Source organism: Babylonia areolata, chromosome 11 (assembly GCF_041734735.1).
Source record: "Babylonia areolata isolate BAREFJ2019XMU chromosome 11, ASM4173473v1, whole genome shotgun sequence".
In the NCBI taxonomy this organism is placed as follows: Eukaryota; Metazoa; Mollusca; class Gastropoda; order Neogastropoda; family Buccinidae; genus Babylonia; species Babylonia areolata.
Window position 1 is genome coordinate 44,507,249 of NC_134886.1, and position 22,500 is coordinate 44,529,748.

The window sequence follows — 22,500 nt, forward strand, 5'->3', positions numbered from 1 at the left end:
TAAAGATAAGTTAAAATACCGAATGGCTCTTTGGGTTTGGTTTGTTTTGATTTTTCCTTCTTAGTACCAGAGTAATTACGATCACTGAATGGTCACTTCTTTATCCTATGATCTATGAGCAGATTCCAGCCCCCATCAATTAAATGAAATAATTTAGTCAATTTGTATCTCTTCAGTTGTTGGGGTTTTTGTTGTTGTTGTTGTTGTTGTTGTTGTTGTTGTTGTTGTTGTTGTTGTTGTTTGTTGTTGTTGTTGTTGTTGTTGTTGGGGTTTGTTGGTTGTTTTTTGTTTTGTTTTGTTTTTGTTTTGTTTTGTTGTTGTTGTTGTTGTTGTTTTTTGGGGGGGTGTTTTTTTGTTTGTTTATTTATTTCTTCATAAAAACAGTGGGATCGCCCTTGTTTGGTCCACAAATGTTAACAGGTGAAACTCTCTGTCTCTAAAGTGTTCAAGGCAAGAATTGTATATTTTTTTCCGCTGTCTATAATGAATTTCTTTATTTGAAAATAAAACATTATTTAACAGTACAGCAAGACTGAGATCTGTTCCGATACAAAAACGCTTTATATATTATCATAGCCCCACTCAGTTCTAACTTATTTTTGTAACTCCTTCGTGAAATGTGTACCTTGTGGAAAATATATTGAGTAATGTTTATGTCTAATCAGTTCCATAAAAAAATCTACAAACGAAAAAAATACCCCGTCTCTTTTCATTTGAAAATTACCTAAGCCCTGATAATTTAAGGATCAAATCTAAGGTTTGCCATTAAGATTCAATATCGTTTATTTATCGTTTGATTCATTTAATATATTTGGGTCCTTATTTGAAGATCAATGTGCTAATTTTTTGTTCTGTTTTGTGTTGTGTTTGTTTTTATGTTTGTATGGTATGTTTTGTTTTTGTTTGTTTTGTTGTTGTAGGTTTTTGTTGGTTTGTTTTGCTGTTTTTGTTTTTTGTTCGTTTGTTTTTTGTTGTTGGTTTTTGTTGGGGGGTTTTTTTGTTTGTTTGTTTTTGGGGGAGGTGGTTTCGTTTTTTGTTTTGTTACATGCTTATACAAAAAGACAGAAGACAAAAATGCGAAACAATATTTTCACCATCACAAAAGTATTTTCTTAACAAGAAGCAAAAACCATCCTGGGTGAGAACAGTGCTGGCTACATGACCTCAGTTCCCCCCACCCCCCACCCCCAACCCCCATCTCTTTCTCTCTGTCTCTCTCTCTCTCTCTCTCTCTCTCTCTCTCTCTCTCTCTTTCTCTCTCTCTTTGCGCTGCTGGTCGGGCATCTGCTTGGCAGATGTGGTGTAGCGTATATGGATTTGTCCGAACGCAGTGACGCCTCCTTGAGCTACTGAAACTGAAACTGAATCTCTCTCTCTGTCCGTCTGTCTGCCTGTCTGTCCCTCTCTCTCTCTCTCTCTCTCTCTCTCTCTCTCTCTCTCTCTCTCTCTCTCTCTCTCTCTCTCTACTTGTCAATGTGAAAAAGTTCACTTATTTGTTCTGAAGAAATTTTTAGGGGTTGACACACGAACGCCCAATGATTTAATTTACGGCAAAACCAATAGATATCCTATTTACATAAACTGTATTATACGCTGTATCCGTTACTGGCTGAAATTAACTAGGTTGGAGGAATATAGGTTGCCACGTAGAGCTTATAGAATGTTACTTGAACTAGATGCAAGAAATAAGAGAGATTGGGTTTCGAATGTCCGTTGTAAATTGTTTCAGTTTGGTTTTGGATATGTATGGGAAAATCAAGGGGTTCAAGATGTTAGATCGTTTATAAATGAGTTTAAAGACAGATTAATTGTATGCAGATGGCAAGAGTGGGACTCTCATATTAAAAGTAGCGATAGATTTGAAATATATCGAACGTTTTGTACGGTTCATGATATTAAATTGTACCTGCGAATGGATTTAGATAGACACTTGAAATTTGTCATGACTAAGTTTAGATTAGGTATCTCTGAAATTGCTCAACATCGATCACGTTATAGTAAACATACCGAAAAAGATTTAGTTTGTCCATTATGCAAAACTGGAAAAGAAGATGAGTTGCATTTTGTTTTATATTGTCCAGTATTGACTGATGTGAGAACACGATATATTCCATCAAGGTATCCAAGTCAACTACGGTTAAGCTTACTTATGGCTTCTTGTAATGAAAGGATTGTAAGGAATTTTTCAATTTATTTATACAAAGCATTCCAGTTGCGATCGGTAATGACTTCATGATTGCTGAACTCATTAGGATTAAGATTATGATTATTAGTCAAATGCAGATACTATCATTATTGTTGTACACTGTTTACCCCGTTCATGAGGGGCAATGGCCTTATATGAATAAACCATCCATCCATCCATCCATCTCTCTCTCTTTATCTCTCTCTCTCTCTCTGCCCCCCCCCCCCTCTCTCTCTCTCTCTCTCTGCACCTCTCTCTTTCTCTCTGTCCGTCTCTCAGTCCGTCTCTCTGTCTGTCTGTCTGTCTGTCTCTCTCTCTCTCTCTCTCTCTCTCTCTCTCTCTCTCTGTCCGTCTGTGTGTGTGTGTGTGTGTCTCTCTCTGTCTGTTTGTCTGTCTGTCTCTGTCTCTCTCTCTCTCTCTGTCTCTCTCTCTGTCGGTCACTCTCTCTCTCACTCTCTCTCACTCTCTCTTTCTCTATCCCACTCTCTCCCTCCCTCCTCTCTCTCTCTCTCTCTCTCTCTCTCTCTCTCTCTCTCTCTCTCTCGAGCCAGCGGGCGTCAGCATGGTGCCACAGAGCCAGCAGGATGGGGCACCGCAAACCCCACTAGACAACAAACCGTACGGCTTTGCCGGAAACCACCCTCTGGTGCAGTTCCCTCCTGCTACCCCCGCTAACTGTCTGCCGTCTGATAACTGCCAGCCACTAGCTGCTGGAGACATCAATGGCAATGCTGTGTGACAGTGGCAGTTGTAGTTTGACAGTAACAATAGCAGTGGCAGTGTTGTGACAGTGACAGTACAGTTGGATGTTGGGATTACTGACAGGATCTTTTGGCTGGGTGGTCTTGTTCTGTACAGGTTTTTCTTGTCAGTAATTTGGAACTAGTGATGTTGCAGGAGACGGTTTGTTTGTTTTTCAGCTCACGACAGTGTAGTTTTTAATTGTTCTTCCCCGTCACAATGTGATCTGATGGTCAGTGAATATCATAATCGGGGTGTAGCTTGGATTTATAATCTGGGACTTTTCCATCACTTAATTGTAACTAATTTTTAATTAAGCTGATTGCACTTGGTTAGTCACTAGTATGCCTTGTAGGAGATAGTCACTAGTATGCCTTGTAGGAGATAGTCACTAGTATGCCTTGTAGGAGATAGTCACTAGTATGCCTTGTAGCAGTCACAGGTGTGGCAGTCGCTCACTAGTGTGGCAGTTACTAGTATGCCTTGTAGCAGTCACAGGTGTGGCAGTCGCTCACTAGTGTGGCAGTTACTAGTATGCCTTGTAGCAGTCACAGGTGTGGCAGTCGCTCACTAGTGTGGCAGTTACTAGTATGCCTTGTAGCAGTCACAGGTGTGGCAGTCGCTCACTAGTGTGGCAGTTACTAGTATGCCTTGTAGCAGTCACAGGTGTGGCAGTCGCTCACTAGTGTGGCAGTTACTAGTATGCCTTGTAGCAGTCACAGGTGTGGCAGTCGCTCACTAGTGTGGCAGTTACTAGTATGCCTTGTAGCAGTCACAGGTGTGGCAGTCGCTCACTAGTGTGGCAGTTACTAGTATGCCTTGTAGCAGTCACAGGTGTGGCAGTCGCTCACTAGTGTGGCAGTTACTAATGTGCCTTGTAGCAGTTGCTTATGGCAATCACTAGTGTGGCCCTGAAGCAGTCCCAAGCGTGCCTTGTAGCAGTTGCTTATGGCAATCACTAGTGTGGCCCTGAAGCAGTCCCAAGCGTGCCTTGTAGCAGTTGCTTATGGCAATCACTAGTGTGGCCCTGAAGCAGTCCCAAGTGTGCCTTGTAGCAGTTGCTTATGGCAATCACTAGTGTGGCCCTGAAGCAGTCCCAAGTGTGCCTTGTAGCAGTTGCTTATGGCAATCACTAGTGTGGCCCTGAAGCAGTCCCAAGCGTGCCTTGTAGCAGTTGCTTATGGCAATCACTAGTGTGGCCCTGAAGCAGTCCCAAGTGTGCCTTGTAGGAAAGTCACTAGCATGCAGTGTAAGTCACTCGCGTAACAGTCGCTAATGTGCCTTGTTGCAAACACGTGGCAGCAATGCATGAAGTCATCAATCAGACCAGTGTAGTTAGTGTTGCTTCCCTCAGTCCACATAGCTGCTAGGCCTTACTCTGAACACTTAGCTGCTTGAAGCCCATGTTCTGAACACTTTGCTGCTTGAAGGCCACGTTCTGAAGGCCATGTTCTGAACAGTTTGCCGCTAGAAGGCGGTGTTCTGAACACTTTGCTGCTAGAAGGCCTTGTTCTGAACACTGTGTTGCTTGAAGGCCGTGTTCTGAAGGCCTTGTTCTGAGCACTTTGCTGCTAGAATGCCTTGTTCTGAACACTTTGCTGCTAGGCCTTGTTCTGAACACTTTGCTGCTAGGCCTTTTTCTGAGCTCTCTCTCTCACACTCAGTGTGGAACGGACGTGTTTTTGATCGCTCTGATGTTTTGGTGTGTTTAACGGTGTCAGAGGACGTCATTTTGTGTGATTTTTTGTTGGTTGTTTTATCAACACAATGTGACTGCAGTGGTGTGATTATAATGCTTCGATGAACAAGGTATGGACCGTAATTAGAGCTTGATGATCTACATGGAATAATGAAGAAACATTGCCCTGACGTTTGTTCAGAGGTGTCCAGTGTGAAACGCTGTGAAAGTGTCCGTTCTGCACGTGCAGTTTGTTTTGTTGTCACGGTCAGCGAGACCTGTGCGCTCTAAATACGGACAGCCGCTTTACATTGTGTGATTTGTGATCTGTGTCATGAATCAGTAACTTTTCCTTGTCCCATGTCCGAGTGGTCTGAACTATATTTTATGATACACAGTCATGCTAATCATATGTTGAAGTTTCTTTATCATGATGGATAGCAGCGTTGAGATAAGAGACTGTAAATTACAGCCGACAATAGATGACCTACAAACACGATTTTCCTGTCCAGAAATAGAACTTGTTGCATGGAGGAACTGCTTGTCTTGTCGTTATGCATCAATTACCGATACATTCAAACTGATAGAAAAGAACGATTATGATTACGATGACAATCCCCTTTTCCTCCCCCTGTGGATTGAAGACCCGGTTCCCACCAGTCTGGCCAAGACTGTCATAGGACTCTTCAGTAAACACCCGGTTCCCACCAGTCTGGCCAAGACTGTCATAAGACTATTCAGTAAACACCCGGTTCCCACCAATCTGGCCAAGACTGTCATAAGACTATTCAGTAAACAGTCTAAACGTGTGGCCCTGTCCTTGTATTATACTCGGCAAGGCTCAGGAACTTTATTGTGTCAGGGAAGTGACTGTGTTAAATGGGACACAGAGGAATGTGAAGTTTTGAAAGAAACTGTGTATGAGTATTGTGAAAAGCAAGATTTGCATGCCTTTCAGACTGCAATACTCTCCATACCACTGACCTTCCTGACAGACAGTAATAACAGGTTAGATTTATCTCCCCCTGTGTATACCCAGAAGGAAGTAGCCCCCCCTCCACCAGTACCCACGCACCCAGTGTCAGAGCAGTTACAGAATGAAAGAAGTATTCTTCTAGAATTTATGGGTGACTTTTCTGTGGTGTCTCCTGCAGTTCAGATAACCCCTTTTGACAAAGATAAGGGTCACCATGAACAGACACAACCCCATCCAAATGGTGATGAAAGCCTGACTTCCCCTGTCAGTACCAGTCACAGACGAATGGCAGTGAAATCAACTCCAAAACCATCCAAACAATTAAAACGTCATCGCAGACGAACGCTTTGCCCTACAAACTATGTTGGTAAAACTATCTTTGAAAAACTCCAAAGTGTAGAAACAACTATTGAGGATCTAATAAACAGCCAAGCCGACAGTGAGATTCATTTTGTATCAAGTCTAGAAGACTCTAAAGTTTCCATTAAGAATGAACTCAAACACCACATTGACCATAAGGTTGAGTCCTTACACTCTGCTCTTGACAGTCTAAAAACCATTATCTCTGACGTCAGTTCCGCAGTAACCAGCCTGTCAAAAGAAAATCATTCACTAAAAACACAACTTGGGACTCTTCATTCAGAAATAAAACAACTGAAGAAAAAATCTACCTCATCATGTAGTACTTCCACCCAGTGTGGTCTGTCTGACAGTAATGCTTCAGAGAAGCATTTTGACCAACAGACCCAAATCCTGTCAGTCTCTGATGACCAACGTTCTGGTCCATTGACAGCACAGTCCACAGTATCAAATGATTCCTTGCCACATAAAGATGCTAGTGATGAGGTTTGTCTTGAAAGCACACCTCAGTTTGTTTCGGCAGTTCATCAAATCAACACTGAAAATAGAGATGTACCAGTACAAAATCGGTTTGATGTTCTGTCCGAATCCAGCCAGCAACAACCTGTTGACAGCAGTCACAGAGTCCCACACTCTCCCAGAGTCAAAAGTACCCCAGATACCTCTACACATGATTCCTCACATGATGGTAAAATACTGAATCAAAAGATGTCCCCAGAGAAAGTACTGAGTGAAATAAACATCCCCGCCGATTCCTCCTCGTTACTGATAGGGGACTCTGTCATAAGATATGTGAACCCAAAGAGACTACAGACATACAATGACCCACTCTTCAAAATATGTATTCCTGGACTAACAGTCACTGATCTCACCCAGTGGTTAAAGTACTCAGAAAAGAAAGACCATATTCACACTGTTATTGTCCATGTTGGGGTAAATGATTGTCCAGCGGGACCAATCTCAACACAGAACTGGTGTGAACTCATTGACCTGTGTACCAGTTGTTTTCCCTCAGCATACATAGCATTAAGCTCCATTCTCCCTGCTAGAGGTCGAAATCAACTGAATAACGCCATAGCGCCATCAAACAGAAGTTTGTATTCTGCCTGCACGAGCATGAAGGTAGACATGATTGATCACTACAGTGCCTTTGTGACTCAGAACGGGGCACCACGTCAGGCATTGTATAATGATGCCACTCACCCCAGTAGAAGAGGGACGGCCTGCCTTGCCGTCAACTTCAAGAAAGTTCTCCCTCAGTCTGGGCGTGCAGACAGCAACAACCGCCCTGAAGACGTGGGGTCCTCACGTCCTTCCTCAGGTCACAGAGATGGAGGGAGAGCCCCGCACTTCAACAGTGGAGCAGCTTCCTCACACTGCTCTCAGCACCCAGACTCTACAGACACAGGTTCTCCTCCCTTGTCATCTATTGCCCACTTCCCCCCTCTGCCGTCCCGGAATGACCGGCGTGTCACCTTCAGTGAGGCACGTCCACCTCAGCGAGTCCGGCCCCAGGACCGTACACCTACAGACTGGATGGCGGATGATGTAGGGGAAGATGTACCTCCCCCTCAAGACAGACGATCCCGGGCAAACACAAACCCATACCCCCCCACCCAATGGCTTTTCATCCTTCCCACATGCCCCTCCTTCTTACCCTCTCCCACGTCACATAACTCCTTATATCCCACATCCCAGATTCCCAGACCCATTCCCTTTCCCTCCCTTCAGTACCCACAGTGGAGGGTTCACACACAGTCAGTACCCAGGACCAGGTGCCATGGACTTCACACCTACACCACAGGGCGGATCCATGTGCGACAACCACAACTGGCTCCCACACAGCCCTGTTGGCCAGTGTGCACAGCAGCTGGTCAACCTGGCGTCACAGCTGGTGTACGACCGAGACCGTAAACGACCGACGCCACCATGGTAGCTATGGAGCATCGGGCTGCTAATATATATATATTGACATGATCTGATACGGTATGGCTACACTTGTGTGCCATATATGTGGCCTATGACAATGCGGCATATACAGGACTGAAAGGTCGCTATTATGCTCTGCATAAAACAGACATTATTCATATATCTTTTAATTACATTTGGTTAAACGATGTTAAACTGAAATAAAGAATATATTTTCACGTTGTTCATGTATTGTGAATTCATTGCCAATTCAGGCCAGTTTTCACACTCGGATTGGGACGGTGTAATACTGCACGTTACTCTCTGTCTTGTTGACTAAAGTTGTGTGAACAATTGGTGTCACGTGTCTATACTTAAACCTTCCATTTTTTTCAGAATTTTTGCCTTTGTACAAAATTTAACCGTTGTATTTCTACATTTCTTAAATAAGTTATTTAGAATAACTTGTATTTTTATAAGTGTTATTGTGTTGCTCAGGACATTCACCACTTGCATTTGCCCTGTGATTATATCACCATTTGATTATGGAGAACTGCTCCAACACCCCGAAGTGGCTGACTAAAACTGGATTCAAAATAGGATACCTTAATATTTGTCATATGCTGAACAAGATGTCAGACATTTCCCCCATCCTTTCTAATTCTGGTAATTGCTTTCATGTTTTTGCCTTTTCCGAAACACGATTATCTGATGTTTCAGACAATGTGTTATCTATTCCAGGATACCACCTCATCAGGCGTGATGCCACGGTTAAACTGGAAACAGGATTGGTAGCTTATGTTCATCAGTCTGTAAATTACAAAAGAGTTAGTATTTTTGATAAATATAAAATTGAATGCATTTGGCTAGAGATTCGCTTAAAAGGGACCAAGCCAATCCTTGTATGTTTTCTATACAGAAATCCCGAAGAAAGGGTTGAGTGGCTTGATCGCTTTGAGCACATGATGGAAGATGCAACTAACTATTCCACCGAAATTATTTTGCTGGGTGATTTTAACATTGATTTGTTAAAACCACATGATAAATGGAAGGGAATCACTGAAATGTATAATCTAACACAGATAGTTAATACTCCAACAAGGAAGACACTTCTCTCTGAAACACTAATCGATCACATTTACGTAACTAACCCTAGAAATGTTGTAGAAACCTCTGTTCCTGTATTTGGCCTTAGTGATCACTTTCCAGTATGTCTAACATGGTCAAAGAAAGGTATAAAAATCCCCAGATGCAATCACAGGTATATGTCATTCCGTAGTTACAGAACTTTTGACACAGTAGGGTTTCTGTCTGATTTATGTATGGCTAAATTTTCTGATGTTTACCAGTGCACCGACCCTGACAGTGCGCTTGCGACATGGTATCAGTACTTTCTTTCCGTCTTCAACAGACATGTTCCCTTGAGGACTAAACGCGTTAGACAGGATGATAAGGCCCCGTGGTTGACAGAAGATATAAATATTGAAATAAAGGCTCGAGATCTATTATTAAAAACTACAGGAAAAGATGAAAAATTTAAGAAACAAAGAAATAAAGTAACATCAATGAAACGGGCTGCCAAAAAGAAATATTTTAGTGATTTGATAATATCTAAAAGAGATACAAAATCCATTTGGAAAGCTATCAACCGACTGTCAGGAAAAAAAGTTCAATTTACTCCTTCTGGGAATGAGATGTCAGCTGAAATTCTGAATATACACTTTACCACTGTCGCAGAAAGAACTGTCGGGGTTGATATCACCGAGTCCAATGACTTACAATTGCTCAAATGTTTTTGTAACACGAAAAGAATACACTCTAACTTTCAGCTAGCATACATTAGTGTACATGATGTTTTCAAAGAATTATGCTCATTAAAACAGTCCACATCCCGAGGTTTAGATGGTATCGATAGTAAGATTTTGAAGATAGCAGCACCTATCATCTCTGAACACATCACGTATATCTATAACCTCTGTATAGAAAAACGCTCCTATCCACAGGCTTTTAAAAATGCTAAAGTGTTACCGGTCTTTAAATATGGTGATCCATCTGACCCTACTAACTATAGACCTATATCAATATTGTCCACATTATCCAAACCCCTCGAAAAACATATCAAACTTAACCTTCAGTCACATTTCAACAAATATGATTTATTTCACCCCAATCAAAGTGGCTTTAGAAAAAATTATTCCTGTCATACTGCACTGACTAATCTTGTTGAGGAATGGCATTTAAACATTAATGATAACTTACTTACTGGGTCTGTTTTTGTTGATTTTGCAAAAGCCTTTGATACAATAGATCATAAACTACTTTCGAAAAAGTTAGTCATGTATGGCTTATCATCTGATTCAGTTGAACTGATATCTTCTTTTCTTGATAATAGGAAACAAGCGGTTATCCAAGCTTCTAAAATGTCCCCTCTTATGTCAGTTAATTATGGTATTCCTCAGGGATCAGTTTTAGGGCCTATTTTATTTTCAATTTATATAAATGATCTTCCACTTCACGTTTCATCCTCTTGCGAACTTTTCGCTGATGATACAACACTCCATCAAAAAGACGCAAATGCCAATACAGTATGCACTAAGTTGCAGAGCGATATTGATAAACTTATAAACTGGACTGAAATGAACCACATGGCAATTCACCCACAGAAGTCTAAATTTATGTTAATCACAACCAGACAAAAACGACAAAATATCAAATCTAAAATAAAAGGGCTCAAGGTACTTGATAATGATTTGCTGGAAGTTAGTTCTTATAGACTACTTGGTCTTACACTTGACAATAACCTTTCCTGGTCTTATCATATCTCTGCTTTATGCAAGAAGTTATCGAAAAAAGTATTTCAGCTCAATAGAATTAAACATTTCCTTAATCAACATACCCGTAAATTATTTTTTCATGCATACATCCAACCTGATATTGACTATGCATCAACATGCTGGGACGGGGCTAGTAAAAATTGCTTAAAACCTCTTGAAAGTATATACAGACGTTCCCTTAAGCTCATTCTCCTTAAATCTTCTATTCAAGCAAATGACTATGTTGAACTAAATATTCTCCCCTTTCATCTTAAATGTCGCTTTAACAAGGGTGTTTTTATGTTCAAAATTATGAAGAACTTTGCACCGCCATATCTTTATAGGAAATTCCCGGAAAGAATCATTCGTAACAAGAGTACCATTTTTACCCCTCGTCCCAGAACTAACCTTTTCATGTCTTCTCTCACTTATTCTGGTGGTAAACTGTGGAATGAAATCCCCGAGTATCTTAGAAATAGATCTACAGTAGCATCTTTCAAAAAATCGTATCAAAAATATCTGATGCAACAAATGTAATTAGTACCAGCAAAATCAAAGCATATGATGAGCTCTTAGTAAGCCAACGTACTTTGATAAATTGTTCTCCAACAGTGTGTAAGCAAGGAAAATCGGCGAGTGTAAGTATGCGTGTGTATCTCTGTGTACTTGTGTGTTCGAGATTATGTGTATGATGCCTGTGTGTGCACACACGTGTGTGTTTGAAGATTTTCATGTGGTAATGTTTTGTATGATTTTCATGTTTCCGTAATTGTAGTCTTTGATACATCCATTTATGTAACTATTATTATCTATTTGGTTTGTTCTATGTCATTTATTATTCATACTTATTTCATTTATTACAATGTGTGTGTATGCGTGTGTGAGGGCATGGTGTAAAGAAGCTTCCAGCTTATCCATTTTACCCTCAATAAAACATTTGTCATTTGTCATTTGTCTCTGTCCAAAATTCGAGTGTGTTTATGTGAAATTGGGGTTGGGTATGCTTGGGAATTTCAAGGGGTTGGTGATGAAACTAGATTTGTACAAATTGTTCGACAACGATTGATAGACTGTAGGTGGCAGGAGTGGGAAAGCCATATCCAATCAAGCGACAGGTTTGACATGTATCGAGTTTATGTTTCAGATCACATAGTGAAGCGATACCTTTTGATTGCTTTGAACAGACACCTACGACTTATTCTAACTAGATTCAGATTTGGTATCTCTGAATTAAACATACATAGATATCGTTATAAATCCATTTATCATCCTGGTTTAATGTGTCCTTTGTGCGGGGAACCCAGAGAGGATGAAGTCCATTTTGTTTTGAAATGTCCTGTCCTTAATGACCTACGAATCCAGCTTATTCCTAAAAAATATTATGTCCGTCTCTCTCTCTCTCTCTCTCTCTCTCTCTCTCTCTCTCTCTCTCTCTCTCTCTCTCTGTTCCCCTTCCTTAGACAGGTATGGGTGTCCATGTGCCTACACGCGCGTTCGAAAGGGTGTGTGGGTGGAGGGAAGAGGGTGAGAGGGCGTGGCACATGTGGTCGTGAAAAGCATGTAGAGCCAATAATGGAGGAGGATTTTTTTCTTCTTCTTCTTCTGGTAAAAGCATCAGCATTCCTCAGCTGTGTGCCAGCGTATCATGAAAATTATAATCGTTATCATATAGCATAATTCGGCTTCACTTCCTCCTTACTCTTATTATCATTAGTAGTCATGGCAGTGGTGATGATGGTGGGTGGTAAAATGGCAAAAGTTGAGCTGATGATGCTGGTGTTGGTAGCGGCGGCGGTGGTGGTGGTGGTGGTGGTGGTAGTAGTAGTGGTGGTGGTGATGGTGCTGGTGCTGGTGGTGACATTTTGTTGTTGTTGGTGGTGGTGGTGGTGGAAGTGGTGGTGGTGGCAAAGGTGATGATGTTGGTGGTGATGGTAGTGGTAGTTAATGGTAGTGGCGGTGATGGTGGTGGTGGCTGGGAGTGGTTATGGTAGTGGTAGTGGTGATGGTGGTGGTGGTGGTGGCAAAGGTGATGATGTTGGTGGTGATGGTAGTGGTAGTTAATGGTAGTGGTGGTGGTGGTGGTGGTGGCTGTGGGTGGTTATGGTAGTGGTGATGGTGGTGGTGGAGGTGGTGATGGTAGTGTTGGAGGTGATGGTGTAGGTGGTGACGGTGGTGGTGATGTGGTGATGAAAATAGTGTTGTGAAGGTTGAGAATACCGATGCATGCTGTCTAACCAGGAAAGTGAAGACAGAGAGAAAGAGAGAGACAGAGGTAGATACAGAGAAAAAGAGAGACAGGGACAGACAGACACACAGAGAACTGCCTGATCAGGCCGCTCCTGAACTGACCACGGGGATCACCATGATTCACGAACCGGGCCCTGGATGAACTGAGATTAGACACAGAGACAAGGACAGAGAAATGGAAGAAAGAGAGACACGACAAGAAAAGATGATATAAGCACTTTCACTTTACGCTTTTTCTGTACGTCCAGCCCCCGCTCTATTTTTGTATTTGTATTTTGTATTTCTTTTTTATCACAACAGATTTCTCTGTGTGAAATTCGGGCTGCTCTCCCCAGAGAGAGCGCGTCGCTATACTACAGCGCCACCCCTTTTTTTGCATTTTTTTTCCTGCCTGCAGTTTTATTTGTTTTTTCCTATCGAAGTGAATTTTTCTTCAGAATTTTGCCAGGAACAACCCTTTTGTTGCCGTGGGTTCTTTTACGTGCGCTAAGTGCATGCTACACACGGGACCTCGGTTTATCGTCTCATCCGAATGACTAGCGCCCAGACCACCACTCTAGGTCTTGTGGAGGGGGAGAAAATATCGGCGGCTGAGCCGTGATTCGAACCAGCGCGTTCAGATTCTCTCGCTTCCTAGGCGGACACGTTACCTCTAGGCCATCCCTCTAAATAGTGTATATACAAGACAATACTGAATGCTAAAGGCACAGGTACGATGGTCATAGGATAATAATAATAATATGATGATGATGACGATTATGACGATGATGATGATAATGATAATAATGATAATATGAAGACGATAATAATAATGATAATAATGATAAGGATAATCATAATATGATGATGATGATGACGATGACGATGATGATAATAATGATAATAATAATAATAATAATAATAATGAATATTTGGACGCCCTATCTCCGGAGAGCCCAGAGCGTTTACAAATACAATTACACATACATACTTTGATGCAGAAACACTTCATAATATTCATTTGCCTATACGCATCACAAAATAAACTGGTCTCTCTCACTCACTCACACACACACACACACACACACACACACACGCGCGCGCGCGCGCACGCACACCAGGCATTCATACTGACACAGCTCCATTCCTCTCTCCACCGACCAACAGTCACAGACAGACACACAGGGCGGAAAAACTAATCATAACAACTGTGGAAAAGGTGAGTTTTGAGAGCTGATTTGAACGAGGACAAAGACTGAGCGTGTCGGACAGAATAAGGCAGTTTGTTCCAGATGACATGGAATTTCTTTCGCCTGTTTGGTATGCGAAAAATGCGAGTATCATCATTATGAGTAAGGAAATACAACATCAAGATATAAGAATAGTGCCGTTCGGTTGGGAAGAAGCAAAATTAAATAAGAAAAGCATGAATACATAAATAATTGAAAAAAGAACTAGTTGAAAATGTAAGATTAGAATAATAATTTCGATTTTGAGTGTTAGTTAATGTCAATGTATTTGTGCGCGCACACACACACACACACACACACACACACACACACACACATATATATATATATATATATATATATATTGTTTACATATTTATACGTATGCCATTCCATGTGCATATGGAAGCACAAGTGTGCTTACGCTGACTGGATCTTATTATTTCTCGTCATTTGAATGCTGATTTTTTTCAGGCAAGTTGTCAGTGCTTTCTTTTTATCTGTCTCTTGTTTTCTTCTCTATTTTGTTCTTAATCTATCGTGTATAAGTGTATGAAACTAAGTGAAAAAATAAAATAGAATAGAGAGAGAGAGAGAGCAGTGTGCAGAACCACAGTTTATTCACCTTACCTGTAGTCTAAAATAAATGATGAGAGAGAGGGAGAGAGAGAGCTCAAAACTTTTTTTTTATTCAAGGATTAGGATTTGAGGCATGGCCCATTCTTCCAACCTGTCCTTGCTAATCTACATCAGTTACAACAGCACATATATATTTAATGAAAAGGGGAGAAAGAGAGAAAAAAAAAGTCCTGCAGAAAGAATATGATAAAGAACAGACACACGCGTCCGCGCGCGCGCGCACACACACACACACACACACACACACACACACACACACACACACACACACACACACACACACAGAGGGAGAGAGATTGACAAAAGGATGAGGGAGAGACAGAGAGAGACACAAAGAGAGAAAGGAAAGGGAAGAGAAATTCGTCATCAGTATCGACAACCGGACGACTAAAGCCACATTGATGTTATCATCAAATCCACAAACGACAGTTGTAATTAATACTTAAATGATTCGAGAGAGAGAGGGGTGGACACAGACAGACAGACAGAGACAGCCACACTGAGAGACAGTCAAAGACAGACAGACACAGACAGAGAGAGAGGTACACAACTACAGTTTATTCACTTTAACTGTCGTCTAAAGTAAAAGGTAAGAGAGAGACAGACAGAGAGAAACTCAGAGACAGACTGGGACAGACAGACACACACAGACAGACTGGGACAGACAGACACACACAGACAGACTGGGACAGACACACACACACAGACAGACTGGGACAGACACACACACACAGACAGACTGGGACAGACACACACACAGAGACAGACTGGGACAGACACACACACAGACAGACTGGGACAGACAGACACACACAGACAGACTGGGACAGACAGACACACACAGACAGACTGGGACAGACAGACACACACACAGACAGACTGGGACAGACAGACACACACAGAGACAGACACACACAGACAGACTGGGACAGACAGACACACACAGACAGACTGGGACAGACAGACACACACAGAGACAGACAGACAGACACACAGAGAGACAGACAGACAGACACACACAGACAGACTGGGACAGACAGACACACACAGACAGACTGGGACAGACAGACACACACAGACAGACTGGGACAGACAGACACACACAGAGACAGACAGACAGACACACACAGAGACAGACAGACAGACACACACAGACAGACTGGGACAGACAGACACACACAGAGACAGACAGACAGACACACAGAGAGACAGACAGACACACACACACAGACAGACTGGGACAGACAGACACACACAGAGACAGACAGACAGACACACAGAGAGACAGACAGACACACACACACAGACAGACTGGGACAGACAGACACACACAGAGACAGACTGGGACAGACAGACACACAGAGACAGACTGGGACAGACAGACACACAGAGTGACAGACAGACTGGGACAGACAGACACACACAGACAGACTGGGACAGAGAGACACACACAGACAGACTGGGACAGACAGACACACACAGAGACAGACTGGGACAGACAGACACACAGAGACAGACTGGGACAGACAGACACACAGAGTGACAGACAGACTGGGACAGACAGACACACACAGAGACAGACTGGGACAGAGAGACACACAGAGACAGACTGGGACAGACAGACACACACAGAGACAGACAGACAGACACACAGAGAGACAGACAGACACACACACACAGAGACAGACTGGGACAGACAGACACACACAGACAGACTGGGACAGACAGACACACACAGACAGACTGGGACAGACAGACACACACAGACAGACTGGGACAGACAGACACACAGAGTGACAGACAGACTGGGACAGACAGACATACACAGAGACAGACTGGGACAGACAGACACACACAGACAGACTGGGACAGAGAGACACACACAGACAGACTGGGACAGACAGACACACAGAGTGACAGACAGACTGGGACAGACAGACACACAGAGACAGACTGGGACAGACAGACACACACAGACAGACTGGGACAGACAGACACACAGAGACAGACACACACAGAGACAGACTGGGACAGACAGACACACACAGACAGACTGGGACAGACAGACACACACAGACAGACTGGGACAGACAGACACACAGAGACAGACTGGGACAGACAGACACACACAGACAGACACACACACAGACACACAGAGACAGACAGACACAGAGACAGACTGGGACAGACAGACACACAGAGTGACAGACAGACAGACAGAAAAAAGGTGTGTACAGAACTACAGTTCTTTCACTTTAACTGTCGTCTAAAATAAAAGGTAGGAGAGAGGCAGACAGAGAGAAGCAGAGAGAGACAGAGACACACACACAGAGCCAGACAGAGACAGAGACAGAGAGACAGACAGAGACAGAGAGACATAGAGAGGGGAGTGTACAGGACTACAGTTTATTCATTGAAACTGTCGTCTAAAATAAAAGGTAGGAGAGAGGCAGACAGAGAGAAGCAGAGAGAGACAGAGACACACACACAGAGCCAGACAGACAGACAGACAGAGACAGAGAGACAGAGAGAGGGGAGTGTACAGGACTACAGTTTATTCATTGAAACTGTCGTCTAAAATAAAAGGTAAGAAAGAGACAGAGAGAAACAGAGAGACACACACAGAGACAGACTGGGACAGAGAGACAAACAGAGTGACAGACAGTCAGAGACAGACAGACAGACAGAAAAAGAGGAGTGTACAGTTCATTCACTTTAACTGTCGTCTGAAATAAAAGGTGAGAGAGAGACAGACCGAAAGAAACAGAGAGAGACACACAAACAGAGACAGATAGAGACAAAGAGACACACAGAGAGACACATAGTCAGAGACACACAGACAGAGACAGGCAGACAGACAGAGAGACAGAGAGGTGTGTACAGAACGACACTTCATTCACCTCACCTCTGGTCACGCCGTCACCACCACCACCACCACCACCACCTCCTCTGTTACACACACACGCCCGGGTCCCAAGAGAACAACACCCTCTCCCTGTCGGAGCCAGGCTCCCTCCCTCTCTCCCTCACTCCCTCATTTCCCGCAGTCTGGAACTTTTTTTGTAGAGCAGGCAGCAAAACTCACTGTTCACAAGATGGTAGGGGGAAAAAAAGGAGAGAAAAAAGAATGGGAAATACGAGACAAAACACACGCTGGTCACCACGACAGCAATCACTGTACACAGGATGGAGCGAGTTTCGAGAAAACGAGAAGAGCGTGATAAACACACACTGGTCACTATGACTGCAATCACTGTACACAGGATGGAGCGAGTTTCAGAAGAGCGTGATAAACACACACTGGTCACTATGACAGCAATCACTGTACACAGGATGGAGCGAGTTTCAGAAGAGCGTGATAAACACACACTGGTCACTATGACAGCAATCACTGTACACAGGATGGAGCGAGTTTCAGAAGAGCGTGATAAACACACACTGGTCACTATGACAGCAATCACTGTACACAGGATGGAGAGAAGTGTGGAAAAACGAGGAAAACACACACGCTGGTCAGTCACTGTACTACTACTACTGCACTCTCACGACGCTGCTGACCGTGACTGACCCATGGTCAGAACGGTCACTCGATCAGGTGTTCGTGCATCAGCTGCTGACCACGCACGGTCCTCCACTGACCTCCATACTAAGGCTGTCATCTTTGCAAGCACACGAGGAAAAAAAAAAGATAATTACTGACTTTATTTGACAACAGAACTAAAGGTCGTGGGCAGACGCATTTTCACTCCTCCACCCCCGCCCCCCCAAAAAAACAACATCCGTGAACGGTCAAAAGATATTAAATCACAAAGTTGATGTCCACATCGATGTGATAAGACAAAGAGAGAGAAAAAAATTGATCATTCCAGAATCAAAGCCACCGGTTGAAGAAGAAGAAGGAAGAGTCCAGAAACAGAAAAAAGCTGACAGCAGTAGCAGAAGATGAAAAAACACCTGGCTTTACTCACACACAAAATACGTTTTTCTTGTCACAGTAGCAGCAGTAGCGAAGTGATCACATGTTGATGGATAGTTATTTGGGGTTCTTCTAGTTGTTGCCGTCGTTTCTAACACCCCTTTACACCATTAGAAGTGTTCACGTTAAACCTTTTTTTTTTTCATTATCATTATTATTCTGTCGTCTTGAGCCACACTCTATCAAGGCACCACAGCGCTACTGAAAACAATTCACCACTTTATTTTCTCACTTACTGCATGGCTCAGCCTCTCTCTCTCTCTCTCTCTCTCTCCGCCACTGCTGCTTTTTAAACAGAATCCTTCCGTCGCGGGTCGCGAAACGGGGAGTGTGGTATACTAATCGGGTGACCCTCAACGTTCGACACAGGCAGGAAGTTTATTTTTCCACATAAAAACCCCGCCACGCGCCCACAAACATACAGAGGCTGGCAAAATGTTGACAGTACAAAGGAGAGGGAAACGTTATCTTCCTCCACTGAGAACATTCAGACCCACAGGCGCTGTTGAATATAAACGACACACCGAATAACTGAGTACGGGTAAGTATTTTAAATACGTGGCTGATTCCTTCCTCCGTTCGGTATCAACGGAGCAATGTCTTGTCTTTTTTTCGGATGAAATCCTGTAAAACCAAACAAATAAGTAAATAAATATATATTTATCTTTAATAAAGCACGGTTTGTTTGTGTGGGTGGGGGGGGGGGGTTAATGGTCATCAGTGGCTTGCCTTGTTGGTTCCTAAATATTCATCTTTAATAAAGCACAGTTTGTTGGGGCGTGGGGCGTGGGGGGGGGGGGGGGGTTAATGGTCATCAGTGGCATGCTTTGTTGGTTCCTAAATATTCATCTTTAATAAAGCACGGTTTGTTGGGGCGTGGGGCGTGGGGGGGGGGGGGGGGTTAATGGTCATCAGTGGCATGCTTTGTTGGTTCCTAAATATTCATCTTTAATAAAGCACGGTTTGTTGGGGCGTGGGGCGTGGGGGGGGTGTTAATGGTCATCAGTGGCTTGCCTTGTTGGTTCCTAAATATTCATCTTTAATAAAGCACGGTTTGTGGGGGCGTGGGGCGTGGGGGGGGTGTTAATGGTCATCAGTGGCTTGCCTTGTTGGTTCCTAATTCCTAAATATTCATCTTTAATAAAGCACAGTTTGTTGGGGCGTGGGGGGGGGGGGTTAATGGTCTTCAGTGGCTTGCCTTGTTGGTTCCTAAATATTCATCTTTAATAAAGCACGGTTTGTGGGGGGGGGGGGGGTTAATGGTCTTCAGTGGCATGCTTTGTTGGTTCCTAAATATTCATCTTTAATAAAGCACGGTTTGTGGGGGGGGGGGGGGGTTAATGGTCTTCAGTGGCATGCTTTGTTGGTTCCTAAATATGTTGAACACGTACTCTGAGACATAATTTTGGTCGTTGCAAACATTGTGAAAAAGAAAAATCAGTGTACTTCAGTACATACAGTGTATACAGAGAGATAAGAAAACGAGAAAGCACGCAGGCGGGCACACAGACAGACAGACAGAGCTGGGGAGCAGGATAAAAGAAAAATAATAATTAACAAAATAAAAAAACACGACCTGACCTAGGACAAGGAAAGAGATGAAATGGATAATAGAATTAAAGGAGTAAAAGAGTAGAGAAATGAATAAACAAACAAACAAACAAATAAATAAATAATAAACAACTAATGAGAGACAATAACAAGAAGAACAGACAGACAGAAAGGAAGGAATATGATACGAAATGGGAAGAAAGAAAGAAAGAAAAATGAAAGAAAGAAAGAATGAAAGAAAGAAAAATGAAAGAAAGAATGAATGAAAGAAAGAAAAATGAAAGAAAGGACGAACGAAGGAACGAGAAAAAAAGAAAGAAGGAAAAAAGGATGAGAAGAGATTTTGTTAAATGACAGAAAGAGTTAATGAATGAAAGGGTGAACGAAAGAAAGAAACAAAGGAAGAAAGAAAAAAAGAAGAAGGAAATAAAGAAAGAAAGAAAAGCGTACAATGAATAAGTGGAACTGCACAATAATTTATGTCGACCATCACACGTTCCATGAACAAAGTGCACATGACTTGTTTCGTTCCCAGACAAAGTAAGGAAAGAGCTATCGAGAATAAAGAAACCACTGGAACAATTATGAAACAATAATAATAATGATAATAATGATGATGATAATAATAATAATAATGGATACTTATATAGCACACTATCCAGAAATCTGCTGTAGGTGCTTTACAAAAACGCTTTTGTTAACATAAAACATTATATCTATGTTACATACACACACCAAAATGTGACTACACACACACACACACACACACACACACACACACACACACACACACACACACACACACGCTGCATACATACATTTTAACATACATGTGTATCTGACAGCTACCCTAACACATACGCACACACAGGCAGGCACAAACTTACATAAACACACGCACACACAATACACATTCATATACATGCATGTAGTTATGTACACATACATATGTATACACACATAGTCAAACAAGCCGAAGACAGTTAGTTTGTTTGATGTAGATTGGTTTCTTTCGTGTTTTCTGTTGCATATTCCATTTTCAAAATAGTTTTCCGGCAAACATATTAGAACTCCTTCTTCAAAATGTTTATCCATCGAACAGTTTTACCTAAACAAAAAATAAATGAATGGATATTTTTTTTTTAAGTCAGGTAAGTGACAAGTGTTACATTGCGTTTGCAAAATATCAGATGTGGTGTCGTTTTATTTTACAACTATTCTGTATGAGCGATAACATGCTTTTTGTTTCTTTCCTGTTGTTGTTGTGTTGTTGTTTTTATCGAACGGCATTAGCCTGCATTGTTAGGAAACTTCACTTCGTCCAAACATTCACAAAATTACCTTCGGAACGATACATGTAGTAATCCGCTTTAGAGATATAAGTCAACAGAATGTTTAAAATATCATTCTAGAAACGAAAATGTGCGCAAACGTTGTGTGTGTGTGTGTGTGTGTGTGTGTGTGTGTGACTGTAAGTATTTGTTTTTGACCAAGAATAACCATGATAAACATTCTGAAATTTAAAAAAATAATGATAATAATACAAAATCATGATGTAACTCCTCACAGACAATCAAATCTATTTACCCTTTTTGTTAGTGTGATTGGTGATGTTTTTTGCTTGTATTTCATGTTTGTATAAAAATGTCCAAAAGTCCATGATATGAGTGAAATTTCATACAGAAGTTTCGAAGAAACAAACTCCGGTATTTGTGTCCTACTGATTTGTATTCTATTCTATTCTATTCTATTCTGTTTTATTGCACTACGTTTTGTCACAATACATTTCTTTTCTCTTCTATTCTATTGCACTACGTTTTGTCACAACACATTTCTATTCTATTCTATTCTATTCTATTCTATTCTATTGCACTACGTTTTGTCACAACACATTTCTATTCTATTCTATTCTGTTCTATTCTATTCTATTCTATTCTATTCTATTGCACTACGTTTTGTCACAACACATTTCTATTCTATTCTATTCTATTGCACTACGTTTTGTCACAACACATTTCTGTTCTATTCTATTCTATTGCACTACGTTTTGTCACAACACATTTCTATTCTATTCTATTCTATTCTATTCTATTCTATTCTATTCTATTCTATTCTATTCTATTCTATTGCACTACGTTTTGTCACAACACATTTCTATTCTATTCTATTCTATTCTATTCTGTTCTATTCTATTCTATTGCACTACGTTTTGTCACAA

General features: G+C 41.9%; 1 long non-coding RNA gene across 1 annotated transcript in view; it reads right to left on the bottom strand.

The window, feature by feature from the left end:
* Positions 1-17,701, bottom strand: part of LOC143287261 (uncharacterized) — a 185,724-nt gene extending 168,023 nt beyond the window's left edge. Inside the window, exon 1 of the long non-coding RNA XR_013055923.1 lies at positions 17,661-17,701. This is a non-coding gene — a long non-coding RNA (uncharacterized LOC143287261). The remainder of the gene's footprint in view (positions 1-17,660) is intronic.
* Between the last annotated feature and the right edge of the window lie 4,799 nt (positions 17,702-22,500).